This window comes from Falco punctatus (genome assembly GCF_963210335.1).
Source record: "Falco punctatus genome assembly, chromosome: 11".
NCBI classification, from domain to species: Eukaryota; Metazoa; Chordata; class Aves; order Falconiformes; family Falconidae; genus Falco; species Falco punctatus.
The window spans coordinates 17,409,555-17,434,272 of NC_137591.1; the positions used below are offsets into that span (position 1 = coordinate 17,409,555).

Here is a 24,718-nt window from a genome sequence, read left to right on the forward strand (position 1 = left end):
CATCAGAAGGCTTTTGATCAGGGCTAAACACAACATAAACAATGGTTAACAATTTCAGATACTGCCAGGGCAAATGAGAAGTCATTTTGTGTGAACATTGCTATTGGTAGCAAATGCCAAGCTGTAATGTTTTCACAAATATTTTACATTTACTTTTGGAAAATAAATCTGGTTTTGCTATGGCTAGGAGATCTCTTGCGCCACGGGTCAAAGTATACTATGGATCTTTCTGGTCAAATGATACCAGCTGAGGTACTGGCATGGCTGTTTATGTGAGTACTTTCACATGAAATAATACTGCTGTCCATATTTGTTAAGGGAATGCCGTTGATGTCTTACTTTCTACAATCAAGACAGAAGGGGTCTGGAGGGAAAAATCTACACTCAGGTTTTTGGTATTGGATGAATTTCATCCATGATAGGGCATCTGCACTATGAAATTCACCCTGAATGAATGGGCATCCAGGTGTCTTCACCTCCAGGAGACAGGAGAGAACTCTCAGGCTGAATTAGCCCCAGCTGGGTGGTTTTTTTTAAAAGCTCCATGGGTAACAGACCTGGAAAACTTTTCCCTCACACTGGCCTGGGCTAAGCACACAGTGGGCAAGTGGTTTTTGGTTTTCTTTTTTTCTTGCAAAAAGCAGAGTAAATCAAACAAGTTTGTCACATATTTGGACCTGGACTTCTCAGCAAAGTTTTATCCTCTAAAGAAGTCCTCTAAAAAGTCAGATTATTTAGTAAATAGATAATGAAATATTTTCTAACAAAAAAATGCAAGAGGGATTTAGTAATGTTGGGATGTAGTTTTCTGCTAATTACTTTATTTTTGTCTTCCTCCTGTTCAGGCAGTAACATGTGAACTCTGACCACATACCGGTGTGAAATTGCTGATTAACCTTTTGACTCTGACAAATGGGACTTCTCTCAACACCAACTGGTAATGGAAAAGACCATTAGTAGTTAATATTGGGACATCCCAGCTCCAGATGTCAAAAGGTTAATGAAAAATCAAGTATCTTGCTTTTGCTGGGCAACTTGGAAACCTTCCCCAAAAGCATTTCATTTTTTCTGATAAATAAGCCAGACTGCTTAAGCTGAGAAAGACGGGTGTTTTGCTAATGTGTACAGCTGTTAATTGAAAAAAAAAATTGTTATGCTTGTTCTTCTGGACATAGATGAAAGAGAGATTTGTTGGCGAACTTTAGTTGGTCTTGAACACCCTTTTGTCCAAATACACTACTTAATAATAACGCTTTGTTCTTTCTATAACAGCCATGGAGGGATTTTGAGTGGAATACTCATTTTCTTTAAGTCATATCTGCCAGTAATCATTCCTGGCTTAAGACCAGCTGCCATTTCTGTGTTTTATGAAAATATAACACCAGTTTTACACTCAAAACTATTCTTCTGTAGGTAAAAGCTTTAGCACAAGCTGGTTCCCTATATCTACCATAAATGCTATTTATCACAGATTTTTGTCTTTAAAACAGAGAGAGAATGTTAAAACATTTTGATTACCCTTTCCTTACTGCTATCATTCACAAACCATCTTTTCTAATTATGGTATTAGGACATTTACATAACCGGGAAAAGGGTCCTTTAACTACATTTCTATTATGTTTGGCACTTGTGTGAAAGGATATTATATTCATGTGCATTAGAGATTGCTTATAAAAGATCAAGACAATAATAGCAGATCAGACGATAAAGGTTCCCTTTTCTCCTCCCAGACAGGCTGTCTCTGACAGAAGAATACAGTTCATCAAAAGTGTCTGCAGGTTGTCAAACTCCGTGAGATTTGGGGACACTCGAAGGCTGTCATGGCCAACAAGAAGATTTTCTGTAGGGTTCTGCCATCATTCACCCTCAGGAAATAATCACTCACTACATTCTGCATGCTCTCATGATAGAGCTCTATTTGAGAGAAAAGAGCCATTTTATCAAAGGACAATATATCCCTTCTCTTGGTCCATGCAGCTTCCATTATCAGACCATAATAAATCATATTTATGTTCTCAGTTAATAAGACTGATTACAATGCAGGTTACAGGCATGGGAAAAGCAAAGCAGGTGAAAAGATGTTTTAATGAAAATATGATAAGCAAACAGCTTCTTGTGAACATTTCAGGCTGTTATTTGTAATGATCACAGGCAATTTTTGATACATCTTCTTTAGCAATGGTTTAAGCTGCATAAATTGGCTTGCCACTTTATACGTTGAAATAGGAAGAATCCCAGTGTCCTTCTTATGTTGTCTAGAACCATTATATACATTATAAACATAAAATGAGTTTAATGTATGTGCTTTGAAAAGAAGAGGAAAACAGAAAATCAGGGAAGACTGATTTTAATGCTACTCAAAATTATTTTGAAATTTTCTACTCATCTTTGTTACTAACAGTACATTTTCCATGAAATTTAGGAATGACACGTACTGCTTTCATCTCCTTAAAATTAATATACTGCTCTCTGTTTTTTCTCAATTTCTTCAAAGTTCTTTTTAAAGCACTGTGCAAAGAGACAGAGAGAAATTCCCCACTCAATGTGTGAGCATATCTGCTATTAATGCTGAGGGAAGTTAAGTGTCTCCTTCTGTAGGAAAATACACTCCAGTGTTCAATACTGAAAAGTACCCTATTAAAAAGGTGCAAGCATGTTTAGCTCCAGCACATGTGATGCATTCAAGGGCCAAATTCCTTAGATTTTTTTTTAATGTGACTAAGTTCTTTTTTGGTAAGGTAAAAGTTCTGATATGATTTCAGCATATAACGGTACGGAGGGAAGTGGCTGATGGACTGTCTTGCTCTTGTCTTGAGAAAAGTCTTCTTTTGTTATGTTCAGCATCGTACTTTCAAGATGAAGTTAGAAATTTAAGTAATAATTTCCTCCTGCTGATACACAATTTTGACCAAGTCTCTGAAAGGCTACAGCACTGCAGTACACTGGTGACAAAGACTCTTTGGTGCTATGTGTCTGCGGGACCTACTCTGGTGACCGGTATTTCCAAAAAATCACTCTTAAACAAATTTTAAAGCTTTGTAATTGGCCTGGCCCTGGAGAATGACCACGAAATTCCCTTAACCCTTTTAAGCCACTTCAACAAGAGAAATGCCCACACAAGAAACAGCAAACTGTTCTTCAAAGGCAATATCCTGATATGACAACAGACTTAGATAATATACTTCATGATGGAACTGCCTGATACAGAGAAAAACATGTTGTAACTGCCTTCACCGTGAAAGGGGTTTAAAAATGCTGCCTGCCAACTCCACAAAAACCAGATCTGCGATTTCAGTTAAAGGCCAGTGTATTGTATTTTTCATGTCAGTTTTCACTAACCTCAAACATCACTGTTATGACAAACTGTCATCCAACCAAACCAGCACTCCGTTGCCATTCAAGCAGGCAGGAAGAAAGCAAACATGAAGGAAACTTGGAAGTCCAATTAGTAAGTGGAGAGTGCATGTGAGCAAACTACTTTTGTGTAGTAATACTGATTACTGAAAATGAAACACTTAAAAGAAAATAAACAAAAAGCAGTCCTTTCTGAGCCAGTGGTGTTTTCTTGGCTGGCAATTTCTCTTTGTTCTGTTTCATGACACCAGCCTCAATGGTTGAAGGGGTGTTCTGGGCCAGATGTCAATCACAATGTCTGACATAAACAAAAATAGCTAAAAAGGCACGCCAGCATCTTCCTTTTGTTTTCCCATTAGCTCCATTTTTCTTTCCATAGGCTGACAAAAAATTACTGCCTCCAAGTGAATTCAGTAATGTCACTATATATCTAATATCTAGGAGACCTTTTGTTTTAGCCTTACTGGGCTTAACCACAAAAGACGCTTGACATTGACAAAGAATCTGTCAAACATACAATGATCAGTGCAATGAAACCTCTCAAGACAGAAGGGCACTATTCTGCCTCCCTCCTGCCTCCAGCAGCAGCCTGTCTGAGCAAAATATGCTGGAGCACATGTAGCAGCTGAACCATTACAGAGCAGGCCAGAAGCTGTGATGTGTCTTGTTTAAATTGTCATAGCATATTAGTATAATTAAAACTGCCAGAAGAGCAGAAAAGATAGATGGAAATGTTACATTGCTTGTTTCTAGAGATTAACCTCGAGCTAGAACTGAAATAGAGAGACACATTTTGGATTTCTTAGACCTCTGATATGGAAGAAAACAAGCCCGCAAGTATGTCTCTTGGAGTGTGAGACGTGAAGTCATAGTTCCTGTTTTTACACAATAAAGCAGAAATAGTGTTTCAGACAGACACTCTGTTTTCTCTGTGATTACAGCTCCCGTTGTGGCTGAACTCTGCAAAGCTACCTCCTTTGCACTCTCCTTTGCCTTCGTTACTTCAAGGTCTTGACAACTGCTGGGCCTGCTGATGAGCTGCTGCCGCTGCTCTCTGCTCCCTCTCCATCTGTAAGCTTGGCTGGTGTTCCAGGTGCCCATGCATGACTGGTGGCTGCAGAGGCCACGGTGCGAGCTCCGAGGCTCAGCAATGCCCAGCAGCTGTGGCCGGGAAGCCCTGCACAGGCTTCATCCCCCGGGCATGCCCGTGCCTGGGAAGGAAACACACACACACCTGCTGGGGCAGGCACAAGCAGACCAGCCCTGAGACTGCTCGAGGTGCACAGGGGAGCCAGACAGGGAGCTGAGAGTCGGGCTAATGTTGTCTTCACCTAGGCTGTTTCTGCTTCTCGTTGCGAAGGAAGATGTTTGAACAATGGCTTCAATTTAAAATCTGACCTTTCAAATGCCAAGCTCCATGCTTGCTTCTGTGTTGAATGTACAGATAAAAACATATGGCTTTCTAAAACTGACCCTGAAAATGATGTTCTTTTCCTTGGATTAGATGTTTCTTTCCCATGCATTATTACCTCCCATATCTATTCTGGACTAACTAGTTATGATCCAAATTTCCAATTATGCCCTGAGTTATATCTGGTGGTGAGAAACCCATGGAGAACTTCCTGTGGATCTGTTCAGTTGTAGAGGTTGGAACCTGATCTATCCAGAAGCTGGGGAGGACCTGAACTGGCTCCAGCAGTTCTGAAAGACAGCAAAAGCAGCACGGCTTTCCTCTGACAAAAGTGATAGTTCAAGGAGAAGATGCAGGAATCAGGTAGGTCTCATGTTCATCTCTTCTAGTATAAATGAACTGCACAGCCTTGCCCCATTTGCTGATCTGCTTTGAGTAGAGAAATGTTAAATGTGGGCCTTAAATTTTAGGGTTCCCCATATTTTCTGTATTTCCCAAATTTAAATCTCAGTTAATGACTTCTCCATATAGTGCTTCTCTTAAATTTCTGTCAGGGCCTGTAAATGTGCATAACGAGTCAAAAGTATGTTATCTGCATTTAGTGTTGGCTTTTGGAATCCTCACCACCAAGTCACCTCACTGCCATGTCTCACCTCACGTGCATTTTTATGTTGTGCCACGAGAAGAATGGAAAATAGCTATGAAGTAAAAGCAGGTTCTGCTCCCATTAAAGGCAATGAAAACTATGCTTTTACTTCTACTTACTCATAATAGCAGGGGAAAACGAAGTGGAAACAAGCACAACAAAACATCTCTGCCAGCTTTCTACAAACTAACCAAGGCTTCCACTAATGAGGTGCTCTGGCATTTTGAGAAAGACAGGTTCTTCCAGAAACGGAAAAAATATGCCGGGTTTTTCCTTCAGCTCTAAAAGGCTAGTGAAAGAGTAGCAAATTGTATTTCAAAAAAGGGTTAGCAGTCAAACTTTTAGTTCTGTCTGTGCTATTAAATACCTACAGATGCCAGTATAGTTTCTTGTCAATTAAATGCTTTTACATGTATGTTTGGCAGATTATTAAATACTGATTCTTATATATTTCACCTAATTATCTGCTGTATTTACAGGTTCATCTAAGTGACCATAAAATTCTTGAGAAAGTTATTAATTTCAAATTACAACAACAGAGTCATTTCCAGGTCAAATTTTCTGGAAGACCACTCAATACCACAACAATTGCATAGTCTATTAAACAGAACAGTACGGTTTGTGGGAAAGATAATAGTCCAGGTCACGAGATAGCACCAGATTTTACATTATGATCTCCAGATGTCTTTGGGAACTTAATGCATTCAGCATTGGTTCAAGTCTAATCTGCATGGCAGAAATGTAATTTGTTCCAATTTTCTCCTTTCTGGGACTGTGTGAAGAAACTGTCTCCCCAAGGACTGCAGAGGACAGACCAGGGGAGTTTGGCCATGCTTTGGTAAGAATATAACCCACATTGCCAGCTGCTCCCAGAGTGCCCAGTGGTGTCACATGCAGGAAAGGAAAGGTTTCATCTTTGCTTAGTGGGACAACGCTGTGCCCAGGTCTTTCTGATACGTGCCATCAGAGCTGGCTCTCCAAATTGGCCAAGCAGGCAATTATTTAGGGCAGCAAAGTGACTGTGGCCTCACCGCTTGCTTCATCTGTGTATCCAGAGTGCTGGAGAAGCAGACTGGGCATTGTCCTGCTGCTTTGGAGGGAGGAGTTTGCCTGAAGGACTGGGGAAAGTCCCACCTAGCAGTGTCCGCATTCCCATCTGGCTGCAGAAAGCTGAGAGTCTGCCCGTGACCATCAGCTTCCCATCTCAGCTCCCCTTTCCCTGCGCGCTTGGAGAGAACAGGCCACCCTGTCCTGTCCCCAGCACACCAATGTTCCTTTATGCTTCCAATGTCACAGTGCCGTGAGTTACAGCAGCCTGTCAACTGTTAGGCTTCTGTGACAACCTTCTTGTATTATTCTAAGCAACATATGTTGATTCACTGGAGAGAGGGTGCACTTTGCCAAAATGGGGCATCATTTACTTTCTCAGAAGCTCCTGGAGTGCCTCTGCAATGGGAAGGCAGCTCCCCTGCTGTTCTGAGTGTGCAGCTTTGGAGTTCAGTACAGCCCCCTGAGCGTCTGCTGTAAAACAATGTATTGCATCACTTCCCTGAACTAGGGACTTCATCAAGTCCACAGTATAGTGGTGTTGAGCGAGGGATGAAATCCTCCCTCCTGGCAGCCTGGGGGATATACAGCACTTTGCAGGGCAGCCCAGTATCCTGCTGTGCCCAGAGGGTCCACAGTTGTCCAGGAGTTTCTGGTGGGTCACATAGAGTATTTGTTCCATTGCATTCCTGGTGGAGAGACTTTGTACTGGTACAGGTAGATGGTGGTGGATAACAATGCAAGGATCTAGCAGTGCATTTGCTTTCCAATTTCAGCACTGTTGGACTGGGAAGTAAAAAAGAGATCCCCAAGCAGAGCAGATGTCTGACACGACACTGCAATGCAAAAAACAAAGCTCATGGCTACTTTTTCTCCATGGAAATCTGTGCAAAAATTGTCAGTTTGGGACTTCATGGGTTTTCCTCTGGAGTCAAAAATTCAGCGTGAGTGCACAAAAGAGTGTGAGGAGAGAGCATTTTGGCTCCTTCAACTTCATGCACAAAACCTCTCAGGGTTTCAGACAGGATTTTAGCTTTTCTTGCAGTCTTCAAATGCTATGCTGTGCAAGGATGTGCTTATACATAATTTTGTAATTGAAATGGCATGTTTACTGTTCTATTTCATGCTTGATTGTGTTTTTTAAACACCTTTACTCACGCTGTTAGAAGTGGGATTATAATTAAAATGTCCTGTTGAACACCTTGTTCAGTTCAATGAAGGCATAATAGAAGTATAAATACTTGCTCTCGTTGACTCTGTGATGTCAGCACAACAAATGCAGCAAATGTCATAAAACAAATCTCTCTTTCACCAAAGCATCTGTCAGAAGAGAAGGGGAAACAGAATCTGTAGCTAGGCAAAGCGGGGACCTCTTTTTTGGTAGAAGGAAATATTTTGAGATATTATAACATCTGTGGTATACATGTGTTAACTAAGGCATGGAATGATTGTCTGATTTAGTCAGTTAAGAGAAAAAAATCAGAATGGAATTTGTTTCTCTGCTCACAGTTCCCTGGTCTAAAGACTAGGCAGTACTTTCTCCTTCTACAGTTGCCATTAGGAAATGCCAAGTCTGTTTGTAAAGCGTGAAAGAGTCATTTACATTTCTTATTATTCCTGTTTCCTTAAAATGTGTACAGATACACAGACTTCGTGTTTTTATGGTGGGGCTGAATTACAACACAAAGTCCAAATATTTCTTAGTCAAGTGGTTACAGCACTTTTGCATAGCAAGAATGGTTTCATTTTCTCTGTTTTCTCTTGTACTCGACGTTACCATCGATGGTGAGATGCTTACCCATCCTGGCAGGCAATTGTTCACTCTTAAGGAGCTTTAAATTACTTCACAACTTGAAATTCCAGGTCGGTAGGGATGTTCTGAAATTTAGCCTAATGTTTAATGCTTACTTGGGGAATTTACATGGATACCTTGGCTCAGTTTCCTCCTCTGACAAATGGGGAGAACAATGCCTGTGTTCCTTGTGCATTTTGACTGATGTGATAGTATTTTTAATATACTAAGTACTAGGCTCTACACTGCATATAGTCTACGAGGTTTTAGGTTTGTGTCTGTTCACTCGCTGAAAGAGGGCTCTCAAAACCAATCCCGGGATGTATATTATTTCTGTGCCAGCTGCCTTATAGGGAAAGCCCATACGATCTTTATGAAGCAGGCAAATAAGCGCACCCAAAGGGTGTGCAAATTGCCTTCTATGCCCGGTTTCAGTTCCAGCAACCTCAAGCTCAGCAGAAGTTGTGCAGGCAGATGGTTCACAGGATTTGGTCTTTAGAATGTAAGCAGTGAGGAAGTGACAAAGTAGGAGGGTTTTTTCTTCTGGGATGAGGGAGGGATATGGGTACATTGGGCACTCCAACCCAGTCCAGAGGAAGATTCAGCAGCAGGCGTAAGGCTACTGAACATGCAGGACAAAATGTACAAGAACGCTGTCAAGTAGGTTTGCAACAAAACTTAGTGTATTTCTTTGAATATCTCATTATATGTACAGGTGCAGCTCTACACACCCCCACACGCTGCATTTATTTCAGTGTGTGATCATATAAATACCTGCAGGTGCGACACTGAAGAGATACCCATGCTGAGGCATGAATATGGAGTTCCACATCTGTATTTACTGCCTGGTTCACACAATGAACTAGCGCTGTCAGTGGGTTCTCTTTCCACCTCCGACACACACTTTAGAACTAACACCGAAGGAAATTCCATCCTGGTAACTACATTTAACAGGATGTCAAGTCATAGAACCAAAATACGTGATGGGGAAGGAGTATGGAACAGTCATCATTACTTCACTGTATTGCACATGTATATAGAAAATCAGGAAGAAACTAACTCCACATAAAGATGGCCCATCAGTTTAGTGTATGGTAATAAATCCATGAAACTTGAATTTAATGTGCCTTTTGGGGCACCTAAAACTTCAGTTGGCCTTCAGTGCAGTGGCTGGTTTCTCACTTCTGGCACACACAGAGATGGCTACTTGTCTATGATATTGTCAGATAGTCCATCATACATGGGGTGCAAACCATGGCTGCTGCAGAAACCGTGACTTTGAATCCACTGGCTTGCATGCATATGAAAGTCTCAGTCACAGCATTGCAATCATGTGAATGGCTGCATTAAACAACAACCTGATGCTAACTACCTGGCTGCAAATGCCCTTCTCCCAGTGCCAGAAATGTAAAACAGCTAACTATATAAACTGGGCACCACATTTTGCATGCAATTGCTACCCGTAGAGGCTCAAGGTTGTGAAAGTTTCTTACATTTTAAAAGTGATAACTTTTGTTGTCCAAAGAGAAAAATAAACCTACCAAAGTTCCTTTGAACATTTCAGCAGCCTTTCATAGTGTTAGCTGTGAAAGTAATGGTGTCACATTCCTATAAGGATGTATGGGAAGTGGGTTTTAGGAGTCCCTGCTGCTTTCTTTGTGGAAACTATCTCAGATGCTTTGGGATTATTTGGCAGTAACCACTTTTTGCACCATGATTTCACAGGGATCTTCCCTGTTATCTTCTGTTCAGTATATTCCTTTGAAGACCCAGGGAGAAAATGTGGAACTCGAGAGCATTCAGTGAAACCCTGTTTGCATCTCCATCTGCCTAAAGACAGGGAATGAGTTCCCCTATGACAGAAAATGTGGAGGAACCAGTAGTGCCCAAACTTCAGCGAAAGTTTTAGGTAGTGCTGTTCAGGCAAAGGAATAGTGAGAATATGATCAGTGAAGATTTCACAGGAAGCAAAGGAGGATAAAAAGCACAAATTTTTGTTTCTGATCTGAATGTCACTGCATTGTCCAGAGGGATCACGGCTGCCATCCACGGCTCATGATAGCAAATGGTCTCTGTGCAGTGGCATGGCGAAAGGGAGCAGAAGCAGTGCAAGAAATAACACTGAGCTCTAATGAAGAGCTCCGTCCAGGCAAAGTTACTTCCCTCGGAATTAGCCTGGGTATCTCTCCATGACCCATTTGGTTTAGAATCACAGCGTGTTGCAGTTATTAGGCTCTGGCAGGCTCCTAAGTAGGAACTGTGTCCAAAAGCCTTTATTTCCTCTGCTCCAATTGGGAAGAGTGTGGCAGTTTCTTTTGGTTGAGACTTCGTTATAACGATCTGAACTTTAGTCGCTGTGAGGCTAGCCCGCTGCAAAGCATTCAGTTGGGGTTACAACCAGAGGCAACTGAGCTCCAAAAGTGAGTGCAGACCGTGTCTACTTATTAAGTAAAAGGGCACGTGGAGAGCCCGTTACTCAGTAATTGGTGCTAGCTGCCAGTTAGCATTCAGGAGGACTTGCAGCATTTGTATAGACCTTGCAGTCCAGAATGGCCTGGGATTGTTCTTGCCTCATTTGCTGTCAGTATAATCAGCCAGTGGCTCTCTGCTTTGCAAAACTACCAAAACCAGATTTATTGGACTGAAAGGCACCTGGAAGTACAGGATGTCCCCAAGGAATTCAGCCAGAGGGACACGCAGGTCCGAGAGACTTTGTGGCTAAGGTTGTGTTCCAGTGACCACTACTGTTGTGGGCTTGCAGGTTTCTTCCCCTGCCATAGGAGAAGAAAACGATGAGTGGAATTTGCGGTAGATGATACAACTGACTGCCTGATTGTGTAAACCCTTAAATAGGTCTTTAAAGATGAGGGCCTTAAGTGTTGTGCGATGCTGTGGATCACCCAAACAGGACTTGGGTATGGAGAGTCTGGAGAGATGGCCTGGGAAGTCTTTACAGAAAAGTCTGCAGAGACATTTAGGCAAAAATGTAGCTAAGTGAGGTGCATGCCACTTGCGGCTTTGACCTGGGGAAACCTTTGGTGCTCCTGGTAGCAGCCGCCGCTGTTACTCATAAGGATGCAGCACCAGGCAGCTCGGTGGGCTTCGGGGAGCACCAGCACCAGCGGCGGCAGCTCTGCTGTGCGGGCAGCGGGCTGGGCACGGCGCCTGCGGGGGCAAGGAGGGGCTCTTCTCGTGCATATTCCCTGAAATACTGTAGGATTTTTTAAAAGAGTATACAGCATAGAGCAGTACTAGCCCCAGCAGGCTGATACGGCGGTTAAATGCATGCAGACAAGCCGCTCGCGCCAAGCAAGCAGGCTTTGTTAGCGCCTGTAAAGTTAGAAACCTGTCGCTGCGCCGTGCTTGAGGAAGCAAGTAACGCCGCGCGGGGCGGCCGGGACAGCACCGCCCTGTAGTGGGAGTGCGGCAGCTGCCTCCGCTGTTCCCAAGCGACGGCGAGGCACGGCCGCTCGGGCTCGGGCGGCGCCCCCGGTCTCGGCAGGGCTGGCGCGGCCGGGCGGGCAGCGGCCCCGCTCGCCCTGAGCCAGGCGGCGGCGGTGGGCGCGGTGCGCCGCAGCGCCCGGCAGGTGGCGCCCTTGATCGCCGAGTGGCGGGCGGGCGGGCGGGCCCGAGAAACGCATGGCGTGCCCCCCCCTTTAATTTAGGAAGCATTATAACTAAAGTGTTTTCAACTTATTATTATGCATGAGTAAAAATTCCATGAATGTGTAACATTTTCGCCTGTATTTCCCTCTTTTATAACATCATTTAAATTCCTCATTAATAATTTAGAAATGTTCTGGATTTTAATCACTTTTCTCATCACGGCGGCCCCCGCCCGCGGCAGCGCTCTCCTCCCCTGCCTGAAGGTGACACAGGGGAAGCGCCGGGGCCGGGGGCTGCGGGGTGAGCGGCTGCGCCTGCCCCTGCCCGGCTGCGGGCGTTGCGCGCAGCGCTGCCATCACCCCTGTACCGTACCTGAGGTGTGAGCAGGTCGCCATTAATAAAGATTCGGATTTTTTTTCTTTTTTTTTGCATCTGAGTTTAATTATAGTGGTATTTGTTTGATAGCTTGTTACTGTAAATAAAAGAGATAAAAGCAGCCCTTCACTCGAGTAGCTCTAGAGCTGTGAAATATGTACCTAATTAAAACTATTGGTGTAAGAGGCTAATAAAGTACATGTGCCTACTAGATGTCTTATTCTAATGAATCTCGGCTAATTTGCTTTGAGTGATGAATTTCGGTGTTGGTAGTAAGGGCTGAATAATTAGGGAATTTATCACGAGGTGCGGGGACTCACGAAGGACCGCGGGGGTTCGGGGCGGCACCGGGCGCAGGCCCTGCCCCAGCGGCCGCCCGAGGAGCGGAGCCCAGGCGCCAGCCCCGGCGCAGGAGCTGCCAGGACCCAGCCTGCGACCCCGGGCGGCCGGTGACCGACGGGACGGGACGGCGGACCGGCGGGTCTGGGGCGGCCTGAGGCCCCGTGTGAGGCGTCCGTGTGAGGGCGTGGCCGCGGAGGGGAGTGAGCGCGCGCCTCCTGCGAACGCGGGCCCGGGAGCGCGCCCGCCCCGCGCCTTGTCCCGCGCCCGCCCCCTGGGCTCGCCCGGCGCGCTGAGGGGGGGGCCCGCAGCGTGCGCCCCTCAGACTCCCGAACCGAGCGCAGATGGGTTGTCTGAGGCGTTTCAGATGGAGTTTTGGTCTTGCGCCAGCAGCTAATCAAAGTCTTAATTCTGGAGAATAAAAAGGACGGGCTTTCTGAGCGCCCTCCGGCTGGTTTCTGCCGGGGAGGCGGGCGGGCCAGCGCTCCTGAAAACCCTTTTGCCCAGCGCACGGGCTGTGCCGTGGGGCTGCCAGTGGCCATGGTGTGGCTGGCACCCCGGGCAGCCGGTGTGTGCGGGGGCCACCCCCCCAGCCCAGGGAGCAGCTGCACCCCGGCCTGCGGTGGGTGGGCACCCTCAAACCCATCCCGCCATGACCGGTACTGAGGGCAGCGAAACCAACCTGCCTGGGGCCTGGGCCTGGCCCCTGGGAGCCATACAGGCCTGGTGCCAGGAAGGGTGCGTTTTGGGAGAAGCTGGGTAATAGTAAAGGGGCTGGTTAAGCAGAGAAAAAACCCTGGAAGCAGCACATATTTTTATTGCTTTTTTGCAACAGAGTAGAACAAACATCCCAAGGCGAAATGTCTATTGTAGGCTTTCCTGTAGACCCCAACAACGTGCTAAACGCTTGCACGTGTGTACATCCTATTAGCATCCCCCGTGTACGGGCCCTGCAGAGGGCCGGGGTGGCCGCGGCACTGCTGTGCCCCATCTCAGCCCGGGGCCTGCATCAGCCTGTGGGCACCTCGTGTTGCCTCACCCCATGTGAGGCATCAGGGCTGTACGTACAACCCGGCCATCTGGGCTTGGCCAGCTACCCCAGAGTCAGATCTGATGAGTTCAAATGACTCTGGAAGTGTGAGGCAGTTGCAGCTGTTGAAAGCGCTCCGGCAATTTCTGATGTGCACATGAATTTGGAGGTTTTTTACAAGTGCTGCATTGGCAGTTTTTCTGCAGAAGGAAATTTTCGCTATTGCTAATATCAGCTGGAGAAACAGGTGGAACTTGTTATTCTCCCTGCAAAGCCTACCTTTTCACAGGGAAGAGATCGTTGTTTTTCACGGCTGTACGATCTGTTAATGAATAGACTGAGAATAAAATTGGGGAGAGCTGGACTGTTTCTGCCTTTGCCCCTGACTTACTGTTTGACCTTAGGAAAGTCTCTTAGTCATTCCAGAAAGCTGATCTCTCTATCTGTTAAAAAAGCAATAATAGCTATATCAAAAGAGACAGTCATCAATATCCAGAAGTGGCTTGATCTGATAAGCTAAGCTAAACACACTTCTAAAATAAATTTCAAGTGTAAAGATCTTTAATTCTATTCAGATTCACAGAGGTGGTTAATATTATTTCCTTTTGCCTTTGGCACTGAAGCAAAATGTGGCCTAGACTTAATTCTTGTGGTAGTAGAGAGGGAGTAGTCTAACCGGAGGTGACCAGTAGTAGTGCTATCTGAATGTGTCTTGCAGTCTCTGCTTTTGTAGTGAATGATGAATTAATATTCCAGAAGCACTTTGTTTTTCTATACCCTACCCCTATTTGTTAGCTTTATTCTTCTTTTTCCCAGCTTTACTTCAGCCCCCTCTGTGAAGCCAAAGACACCTGGCATTAGTAGTCATGATTGTGAGATCACCTGTTTAGGAACATCTGCCCAAAGAAGAAGTCTGTTTTCACTGTTTCTCACAACTGAAACAACAACAACTTGGGATGTGGTGTGCTGTTGCCTGGACAGATGCATGAAGAGAATTGGTTTGGGCCAGTTCAGCGGAAGGGAGCTGTTTATGAGTGGACTGAGACGCACGGGGGACTGAGAATGATAAGTTCAAGGCTTCAACCCTCTGGGTCAATGGTCTTTGGGACAAGGCAAAGAGGAGACAGAAGTTGAGGAGACGCTGCTGTTTTGGAGTCTGTTATTTCAGGTCACAGTCTTGTCAGGTCAACAAAAGTCATACAACGTGACTGGTGCCAAAGCACACTTGATGATTGTGCATGAATATTTATCCTCTGTCTTTTTATTATCAACTTAATTTTGCATTCTGACAGACTTATCATTACACACCTTTGAAGACCTACTAGACAACCCCCCCAAATGTGCTTTGTTTTATAGTACACCAGGCAATGAGCCAAAACATAAGTCTGAGGAAGCTTTTATGTCACCACCTTCTTGGAGCTTTCTTCCAGATCATCTCTGTTGTACTGGATTCCCTCCTGAGGGAAGGGGTGGAAAAGTCCCTTCCAGCTGAGCAGTGGTGACCCCAGACATTGTCCTGAGGCATTTTTTGGGGGCTGCTGTCTGGGCTGTGATGCTGCTTGCAGCAGCACATGCATTTCTTTGACTGATCATCAGTTGGAGGGTATGGATGGCCCTTGACCCCTGACCTGTGTCTCACACCCTTGTTCTAGACCCTGGTGCTAACTGGTGGGCCAGACTGCCCTTCCTTCCTCCCTTTAGCTTGTAGATAGTTCTTTGGCATGCATCCAAACCTAATGCAGAATAGAGGGAAAGGTCTTCAGGTTCCCAGAGTGTATATACACATGTGGTCAAATCCCCCACTCATTAAATTAGTATGTGCAGTGGAGACCAGCTACTGATTTATGTTTTCATCTATGCAAGGTAAATTGGATTGAAACTTCACACTGTTTAAAAAGGAGAGCTGAGATTCTTGCTTACATCTGAGTTCTAAATTAGCAGGCACATGACTAAGCTTCATGGACCTGAAAAAGCTGGGTCTGAGTTAATATGATGCCTATACCATTGATTTCGCTGGAGCCTTTTGTATCAGAAACCACATGTACACAGCCTCATATTGTGAAGCAAGATTAATTTAGCTGTTGGCAAATTATGTGCTGTATAAGTATGTTCTGTGAATGACTTGGATTGCGAATTCTACTTCTCAATATTTGCAATGCAAAGTACCAGTAACATGAACAGGGCACTACTGGTTTCAGCTGAACTTTGCAGAAATGTGAATGACAGGCACCCAAAATAAGGAGATAAATGGTGGAGAACTAAACAACATAAGGCCTACTGAGTCAGCTATTAAAAGCCTCAATCTAAATGATAACATAGAAGGTAGATATAAAAGTAATTGCAAAGGTTTTAGAGCTGTAGTCCCTCTAAAAACGCAGAAGGGGTGGCCTCTCTCTTACAAAAAGTTGATTCGTGAATATTCCCAGCTATAATTACAGGGAGCACCACAAAGGGGGTTACCAAGAATATCTCCATGTTTAAGGTGTTATTTTAATGTTCTTAAGATTTATCCACTTTTAGAACCAAAATTCTTGTTTACTCTCTTTGAATTGTTATAGCAATAGCTGAAGCAAAACAAACTTCCCATGATCTACCTACCTTGGAGAACAGAACCACTCTGGATAATAGAAGTAAATTAATGGTATGCAAGCTCAGTTTTTGATGTGCTTCCTAACTGTACCAATTCGCTTGATGCAGGTCCCTAAAGGAACATGGGTATTAAGCTATTACCCTGAAGTGAAAGCCACTGTATATTGTCCTGGTGTTCACTTGTGTGCAGTTGCTCTTCAACTTCACTCACTTTTATGTTGGTAAAATTTTTGATTACTTGGCATTTGCAAATGCTGAGTATATGAAGCTTAAGTAGCATAGATTAGAGTTTTCCATTGGACCAGAGACAGTAAAATCATGAGTCTTTTCTGTTATGGTTCCTGCTAGTTACTAACCAACCAGGAACTGTTATTTCTCCCAAGCACATAGATACACCTCTGCAGAGATTATCCTTGCACCAGTAACAAAGATATTAAAAATGTTCCTTACTCACATCAGTGAGATGTAGAGAGATGAACTTTTCTTGCACTCTATATTGCTGATAATAACTTTTTCTATGAGTCTTTCTCAAACTTAAGAAATTTGCATCTTTCCATATGTCTGGATTGGTTCCAGTCTTAAATGTTCATGGGCTCTCCTAGACCAAACGCATTTCCTCCCCAGTACCTAGCCACCATTTACTAGCTAAAAACAACACCACATTTTGCTTCTTGCCCCTGGTCCCTCCCCATAGCTCTGCCATCAGAAGAAACCAATCAAGCACTCCCCAACACACTACAAGTAAAGCCAGCCTGGTTAGCTCATATCCATGTTCATCACCAGGTGAAATGAATCTGGCTGACTTAGCTTAAACAGATTAGGAGTTAATTTGCTATCCCTTTTGCTAATGGAGCAGTATGTTGTGTGCTTGGAAAGAAACAGCAAGACAGCGTTGTCATCTTCCCAGAAGAGCTTCTCTGCAGTCTCAGGTTTTCTCAGCGCTCCTATCCTTGAACCCAGTCTTGCACCTGTCAGCTTTCATGCTTTTTCTGCATACTTTGCCATTATTTTTTACTTTAGTGGCCACAACTAAACATATATTTTGACGTTTTAAGTGAGTCTTTTCTGTTCAGCTTGCTTAGCCTGTCTTTATTAATTAAACTTCTGTCTTCATATTAAGTTTCTTCAGTGCATCTCTTCCAGCTTCAGCTCTTACTTTTCCATTTGCCTTCGTTATACTCTGCCATCCTTGAACTGCACTGAACTCTTCCTCGTTTCACATCTTCCTGTACAATATTCAGATCTGGTATTTCTCTGCCTAATTTTACTATGGCTGATGTGAAATTCGTCTTTGCTACAGAACCAGCAGTGAGGAGACAGGTATTTCTTCTCTTTGCTGTATTCGTTCTCACTCTTACATAAAATCTCAGCTGAAAAAGGGCATTCTCTCCTGTGATTGCAACTGCACGATCTTCTTTTTCCTGCTACTCTTCCCTTTGGGATACATTTTAATACGTCATCATCCATGGTAACTGCACTGTTTATGTTTGCAGTTTTTCAATGTGCTTGGAGTTGGGGTTTTCCAGATGAGCGGTGTATTAAGATTTAATCTGAACCTAGTCAGATAATATTGACCTGCAATGAAAAAGCTGTATGAATGAGATAGCAGCAGACAGCTTAAAGCGCTGAGTGCCAAGTGCTGACTGAAAAATGATACCCCAGAAGTTTGGTGGTGGAGAGCAGATGGGACATTTATGAATGGAAAAGCTTTCTGATTATTTAAATATTGTGATATATTTTTTTTTTAATTTTCCCAATTTTTTCAATGCTTGCCAGAATTTGCCTGCTCCTGTAGGGAGCTTCCAGGAGCTGCTTATGTCTTTGTGAGCTACCACATCTTGACACCAACTTCAAGGCCTCTCTGTTTTGCCACAGTAACTTGCCCAAAATTAAAACAGTAAGAACTGAACCCAAGACTTTGGATTCCTGATGCTCCTCTCTATGCCCATTTCAGCTATACTTCCCAACTGTTCAGTGTTAGCAGTCATCAGGAAACATGTATTTTGTTTCCAAAATCAGGGTCTTCTGAAACAAATCCCTAGGTATTTGAGTACTGCCACAGCTTGCAAGCCACATTGTGTTAGGGCCACAAACAATGAGTTGGCCCTTGCCCAAAGCAGCTTTTAATCCAGGTCATGTATATGGAAGATAGGCAAGGGAAGCTGCTTCCGCATATATCTGAGTTGCCTGGGTTAAATGTGGTGAATTATTTCAGCAAATATATTCCAAACCTTCCCCTTCAATTTTTCACAAGTTCCAAAATTGGATGCTGCTCTAAATGAAAAGGAACAATTAAAATGCCTTTCTGAATACATTTGAAATGAAATAAGTTTCTGTAATTTTCCTGGGCAAGCCAGCTCTTTGGAGGGGGCAAAAGTTGCAAATGGAAAAACAAACAAACAAATGAGTGAGTAACTGTGGGAGGTGCTACCAGAGAATCAGAAACAAGCCTGGATAGAAGGGGGAGGGAAAGGCTGTTGTCCGCACTGGGACAATTTGTAGAAAACAAAATGTAGGAGAGAGTTTAAATTAACAGGGAATGAAAAAAAAATCTGTCTCTGTCTCTCTCTCCCTCTCAATGCAGACAATCAGGCTACCAGAACTCATGATGGTGCTATTAAACAGGACTGGTTTCAAGGACTTCAAGAAAGAAAATAGAAATTCCCACTTCTATTATTCAGGTTCTTCCTTTACAGGGATTCCTACAGCTACATGAGTAGGTGAGTCCCCCTCGGTCACAGCTGTAAGGGGGAAGAATAAATGTGGTTGCCAGATGCACTGAGTTAATAGTCAGTGAGCTGAAAAAAGCAGGACTACCAGCTACCTTTCTGCTTTCCAAATCCTGGACCAGTGAGAAATCAAAACGTAGTTTAGGTCAGCCTACAGGTATAGAGTATGCTTCACCTCCCATGAACCGGTGATGGGAAGCCAAGGAAAGAGTGCTGCAGAGCTGCTGATTGCCTGCTCTCCAAAGGCTTCCCGTTAAGGGGAATCCTCAGTTGTCCATTTAGGGTAGTATTATAGCCGCACTGAGCTGCGGAGGCATGCAAGGAAGCTGCAGATGGGGCTGAGAGTACAGCTTGATACTTCTCTGTTGAGCCACCCAGTTACAGCATTATCAAATGCCTGCTAGATGCGGGTACTGAGACTGCTGGTAACAGCTAAAGGCAAAGCAGGGGGTCTGGTTTTAATAAAAACATAGTTTACGAACACCATTTTTCTTATTATAATGATAAAATGGATATGGAACAGTTACACTCCAGACCCTTATTTTTCAGTGCTATTTATTTTTTTTCAAAACATTGAAAACAAAACAAGCAAAAGGAGGGAGGGGAAAGAAAAAAACACCAGGAAAAAAGAAAACTCCCTTCAGACAACAATCACCTTTTGAGTTAAATTCTCATGCTTGGTCTTAGCCCAGAGGGATTTGTCTTGAGTGAAGTTTGAAGAAAATCCTTTCAGCAGTTTCTGAGTTATTTAAATGTAACCATGGAGGTTTGGATTCAGATGCTTTTTTGCACTTGTATAACTCAAAAATAGCTTTGCTTTTAAACTTCTAAATTAACCCTCCTTAACTTTTCAACTTGTCACCTATCCTACTGTATGGCTTATAAAATTTTAAAGCTAATAGTATAACAAACTCAAATAATGATACTGCAGATGTTCAAATGAATCTTGGGAGGAATAAATTATAGGAGTCACAGTAGGTTGTTACTGAAGAAAGAGCGGCTGCATGCCTTAAACCATGTGTTCTTACTGGTCTGAAATAGGCCCAACCTTTTCTAGTATTAAAAAGCGTTAAGTGCGCTTGGGTGTGGATTTTAATGCTCAGTTACACATATGAAATTAAGCATATAAGTCCTCTTCCTTTTTTCTTCCTGATAACAGTGCTTCAGACTGGTCAGAACATTCTCTTAATTGTTTCTGCTTTCTTTTTAACACAATCCCAATCAACAGGACACTTCAATGCCTCCTAAATATTTATGGACTTCAGAGTCACTGAAATGCTCTGTGATTCTCTTACGGTTATTATTTTATTGCCAGAAGATTGAGGCAATGAGAGGTGAAGTGTCTTGGTCAGTCATGGTTTTTCCTTTTTCTTTTTCCAGTCCTCCTGTTGCTTTCTTAGGTTCCTTCCCCTTTGTCTTCTTCCTAACATTTCTCCCTTGCTTACTCGTCCTGTTCTCACTGTCTCCTATTTGTCTTTCAGCCATCTTTCTCCATTTATTCTTCTCTAACAATTGCACTGAAGAGGGCCCATGATAGAAAGAAATTATTTTTATTTTGGCAGGAGCTTTTAACTTTTATCTTTTCCCTAAATGTCTTGGATGGGTCCAGGCAGCTCTCCCCACTTTCATCATCTCTCTTCACATACCTCATGACCCTGAACTCCAGTCAGCAATCTGTTGTCTGCCATGAGAGCACCTCCCATGATCCAGAGCCACCATCAGCCCAAGGTGTCGTAACACTGTGCGGTACTTTACCTACTTACCATGCTTGCTCTGCCACTTTCTAGGAACTGGACACCAGCACCAGGTTTTTCTCGCAGAATAATGACAGATAGCACTGCAGCCTTCTGCACATCTCTCCTCCTCACTCCTGTGCCCTTCCTCTCCCAAGCTTCTGTGGTTCAGTCTCCTGGCTGCTGCAATTTAGCCAAGATACAGGAGACTTGTATTTAGCCTCTGCCCGAGGCAATTTGAACTTGAATCTCTGGCCCCCTGAATTAGCACCCTACCCAAGAGATTATCAGCTGTTTTGTAAGGAGCGTGACCCACGTCCTTTCTTCGAGTGGGAAAACTTGTGCTTGGCTTGTCGGCCTTGTAGTGGAGACACTCACCTGGGTGGGGAAACCACATCTGCCAGGGCCTGCCCCCGTAAATACTTAATACAAAGTATGTAAGTATTCCCTGGAAGAGGGTAACAGAATGCAGGTTTCTTGCTTTCAGTAATGCTTTGAGAGCAAGCACATATGGCAATCCAGTTAATATTTAATTATTCCATACAAACTGGAACAACTCCAACGGGATGGATTGGAGAGAGACCCTGTTCCACAAGATCTTTTTAGTCTGTGCTGTTCTCACTTGGCTGCTGTGGGTCAGCTCCCCTCATTCCCCAGAGCAGCGATGGCAGCTGCCTCACCACCACTGACGCATGATGGGGCTGGGTAGTGTCAGCATATGTGGAGGCCGGAGGGGAGGGAAGAGAAGGAAAAGGTGCTCCTGAACATCCTCTGTTATCCATGGCAACAGGTCTGTACCCACAGCTGAAACAGGCACCTGCCACAGCTGCCTCAGTTACCATTCTGGACAGGGGTGACAATGGATTTGCAGTGGAGGACAAAGAAGCCTGTTAAAAGACAGGGCAGCAGGCTGGGGCACTATAAGGGAGATTGCTTTTAAAGGTGGAAATACAACAAAAATAATTTTAAAAGACAAAAATCAATGCCAAAGCAGAGGAAGCCAGAATGACTTCCAGAGCTCAGCTATAGGCAGTTGTCCCCCAACATAAGCCAGACACTGTCAGTATGTGGGAGACATCCAGTAATTTTCTCTCCTACTACAATATTAGAGACATTATATATTTTAAGTGTAATGGAAAAACTAGAGCTGTAGTGCTGGGTTCCAAACGAGAACACTAGCCATTGGAAGCGATGTGGTACGAGGGGCTCTGCGTGTGTGTGTGTGTGTGGCTGCTCCCTTTTCTCCTAGGGATTCTATAGCTTCCTTCATTCTTCGCTTCTCTCATATTACAGAAAGAAGGTAATTTTTCCTGGCCATTTACTAAAGCTCATTAAAGACCGAAGAGAACAAACAATGCTACTCCTTAGAGACTACCATTCAAAGTCATTCTACAATTCTCTGTTCTAATACTTGAGACAAATTAATTATTCCTTAGTGAAAAGTATATAATTCCTATTCTTCATTTTTGGGGTGGGGAGTGGGGAATAATAATAGGAATTTTATATCTGAGTCAAAAGCTGTCTGTGCTGAAGGGAAATGAGAAAAAATGTGTGTTCCAAGAAGAGTAAAAGCAATTATTCTAATAATAATTCTAGGGATATTAATGTCCTTTTAAAGTAGATTGCTTTCAAATAAACACCAAAGTTGAAGGGATAGGAAAGGCTGGTTTATTTATTAATCATTCCAAAAGTGCATTTTTCTAAATGAACAAGTGCATGAGCAACTTCGCTGGCACATATTAAATTTAGTTAAACGGCAACTTGTAAATGTCTAAAAACTTCTGTAACCAGAGACTAATTTGTTTAACGTGTTGAAAATGTTATGTGGATGTGAGGAACTACATATTAAACTTCAAAGCAAAATGCTCCAGAGATTACACCATCTTAAAGACTGCATATTGGAAAGGCCTTTATACATTAAACATAAAGGATTTTAAATTCTCTTCTATTTTGAATACTTGTCAATCTGCATGACTCATGCTTAGGATTGTAAACTGTCATTGAAGGTGTGATGTCCACGTTGTGGCCGAGATCATGACTTGCAAGGGCTGGCTTTTCTCTTTCATCTCTATTAATTAATCCTGTCTCAGTTTGCCCAGCGTACACTTCTGTTGACATCACCTTTTCCATATACTTTAAAGAGTCCCCAGAGACATCTACTGCAGAACAAAAACTGGACAGAGAATACATTTGGAAACCATTTTATTTCTCAATTACCAACCAAAACGTATGGAAAAGATTTACACTTTATCTGATTTACACAATAATTATACTTTGAAAGCTTAGAAATAAATGGCTTGATCCTTGAAATCATTAGTTACTATACCAAATGTAATTGGTGTAAACTAATGAGTTTACTGGATGGCTGACCCTTAATTACTGATTATAGTTAAATACTAGCCAATCAAAAAGGAGTTTACTTATAAAAGTACAGTATAGTATTAGCAAGTATTACATTTCCAAGTAAGCAGCTTTATGATTAGCTGTAGCACACAACTCAAGCCTGTTCAGGGCTATCAAAAGCAGCTTTTTAATAACAGTGCACTAAGCAACCATCACTCTCTTACCTCAGTGTCTATCAGACAAACAGAAAGAAACCACATAATTAATCATCTCATGCAATAGAAATAAAGCATCTGGGCTGGATCCAGGTGGGATATACATAGCCACCTTAGTCAAAACAGCTGCAAGAGTCTGGGGATTTGCTCTAAGATAGGATAACTGACATGGGGAATTCTGGCCCTCTGTGGGAGCAATATGCGGTATGGAAGTTAAATATTGATTGTGTGCAGTCCTATGTGATCCGGAGAAGCCTATTGACAAAATGGGTTTAGTAATTCCTTGAATTGAGGAGGACTCTGAGCAGATTCGATATATGGTGATAGGACATTTGGTTACTGTACCGGCAATCCCAAAAATTCAGAACTCATGACTCCTCACTATTTATTAGCTAAAATGAAAAGTAATTTTTAAAATAAAATACTAAATGGGAAGAAATTATTTTTGTTCCTGGTTGATCTTTAAGAATTAATATTTTTACCTAACAAAGAAGACTCAAAATTCCTATCAAAAATGTTGAAAGCAGATTTGTATAAAGACCATGATTCCAGAGTTGAGACTTTAAAGCAATACACCAAATATTTTGATAAAATGATGGGACTTTACTTACAGTCACATCTTTAAAGGTACTTAGGTAAGTGACTCCAATGTTTTAAAAATGTGGAAATTCTCCATTTCCTAGAACTTTCTTGTGAATCCTAAACTTCAGATAGGAGACTGATATTGGAAGGCACAAGCATTAGAAGACCAGGTCTGATACACTGCCGCTATGGAGATCTAGTTGGAAGAGTATGTATTTGCTGGAGCTCTGTAGCTAGTGCGCTCTTCAAATGACCTGATGAACCTCGGAGCTGCCAGGATTCATTCTGTCAGGATTACAGGTCTCTCCCATTTCTACTTCTCTCTATGATGCTTTCTCTGGTGCTCGCCTTTCATAAAGAGCTGGGCTCAGCAGAGGACTGACGTTATCCAATGGCTCTTTGGCACAAGTGCTGCAACACTTGCCCGTTTATTAGTATAAAAATTTTCTTGAAACTCATAAAATGAAGAATGAATTAGTTTTTAGAATGTCTGCACATGGGTTAAAGTGAAATTTATGCATTTACTGAACTCCTGTAACTCCTGTTTGTGAGATGTGTCTGGGGTCAAGAGAAGGTTAAAGTTGTTTACTGCCTTCAAGCTCTGGTCTTAGAAGTTAATTCAGAGCTTTGCTGCGAGCAGCTACAGAGAGTAAGTCCTTGTAACAGTGAACTGCGGGTTTGATGTCAAGGTCCTTGGGCCTTAATAAAGAAATGAGCTTGTTTCTTAAGGAAATCCTAGCAAGGCCTTTATGGTCATATAAAGTCATTATGCTGTTTTACAACATAACTTTAAAGATGCTTTGGAATGATCAGAGTTTCTGGGAAGGGATCATATTTTTTATTATTTGTGGGATATCCTTAAGCTGTCATAGCTATAACACTGCCTCTTGGAATAGCTGCTCTACAGTTCAAAAGAGAAGACAAAAG

General features: G+C 43.0%; 1 protein-coding gene across 1 annotated transcript in view; it reads left to right on the forward strand.

The window, feature by feature from the left end:
* LOC308071359 (uncharacterized protein) overlaps window positions 1–22,764 on the forward strand; it is an 88,016-nt gene extending 65,252 nt beyond the window's left edge. Inside the window, exon 6 of the mRNA XM_080406673.1 lies at window positions 846–22,764. The gene's annotated coding sequence lies outside the window, so the exon portion shown is untranslated. The remainder of the gene's footprint in view (window positions 1–845) is intronic.
* Window positions 22,765–24,718: the final 1,954 nt, after the last annotated feature.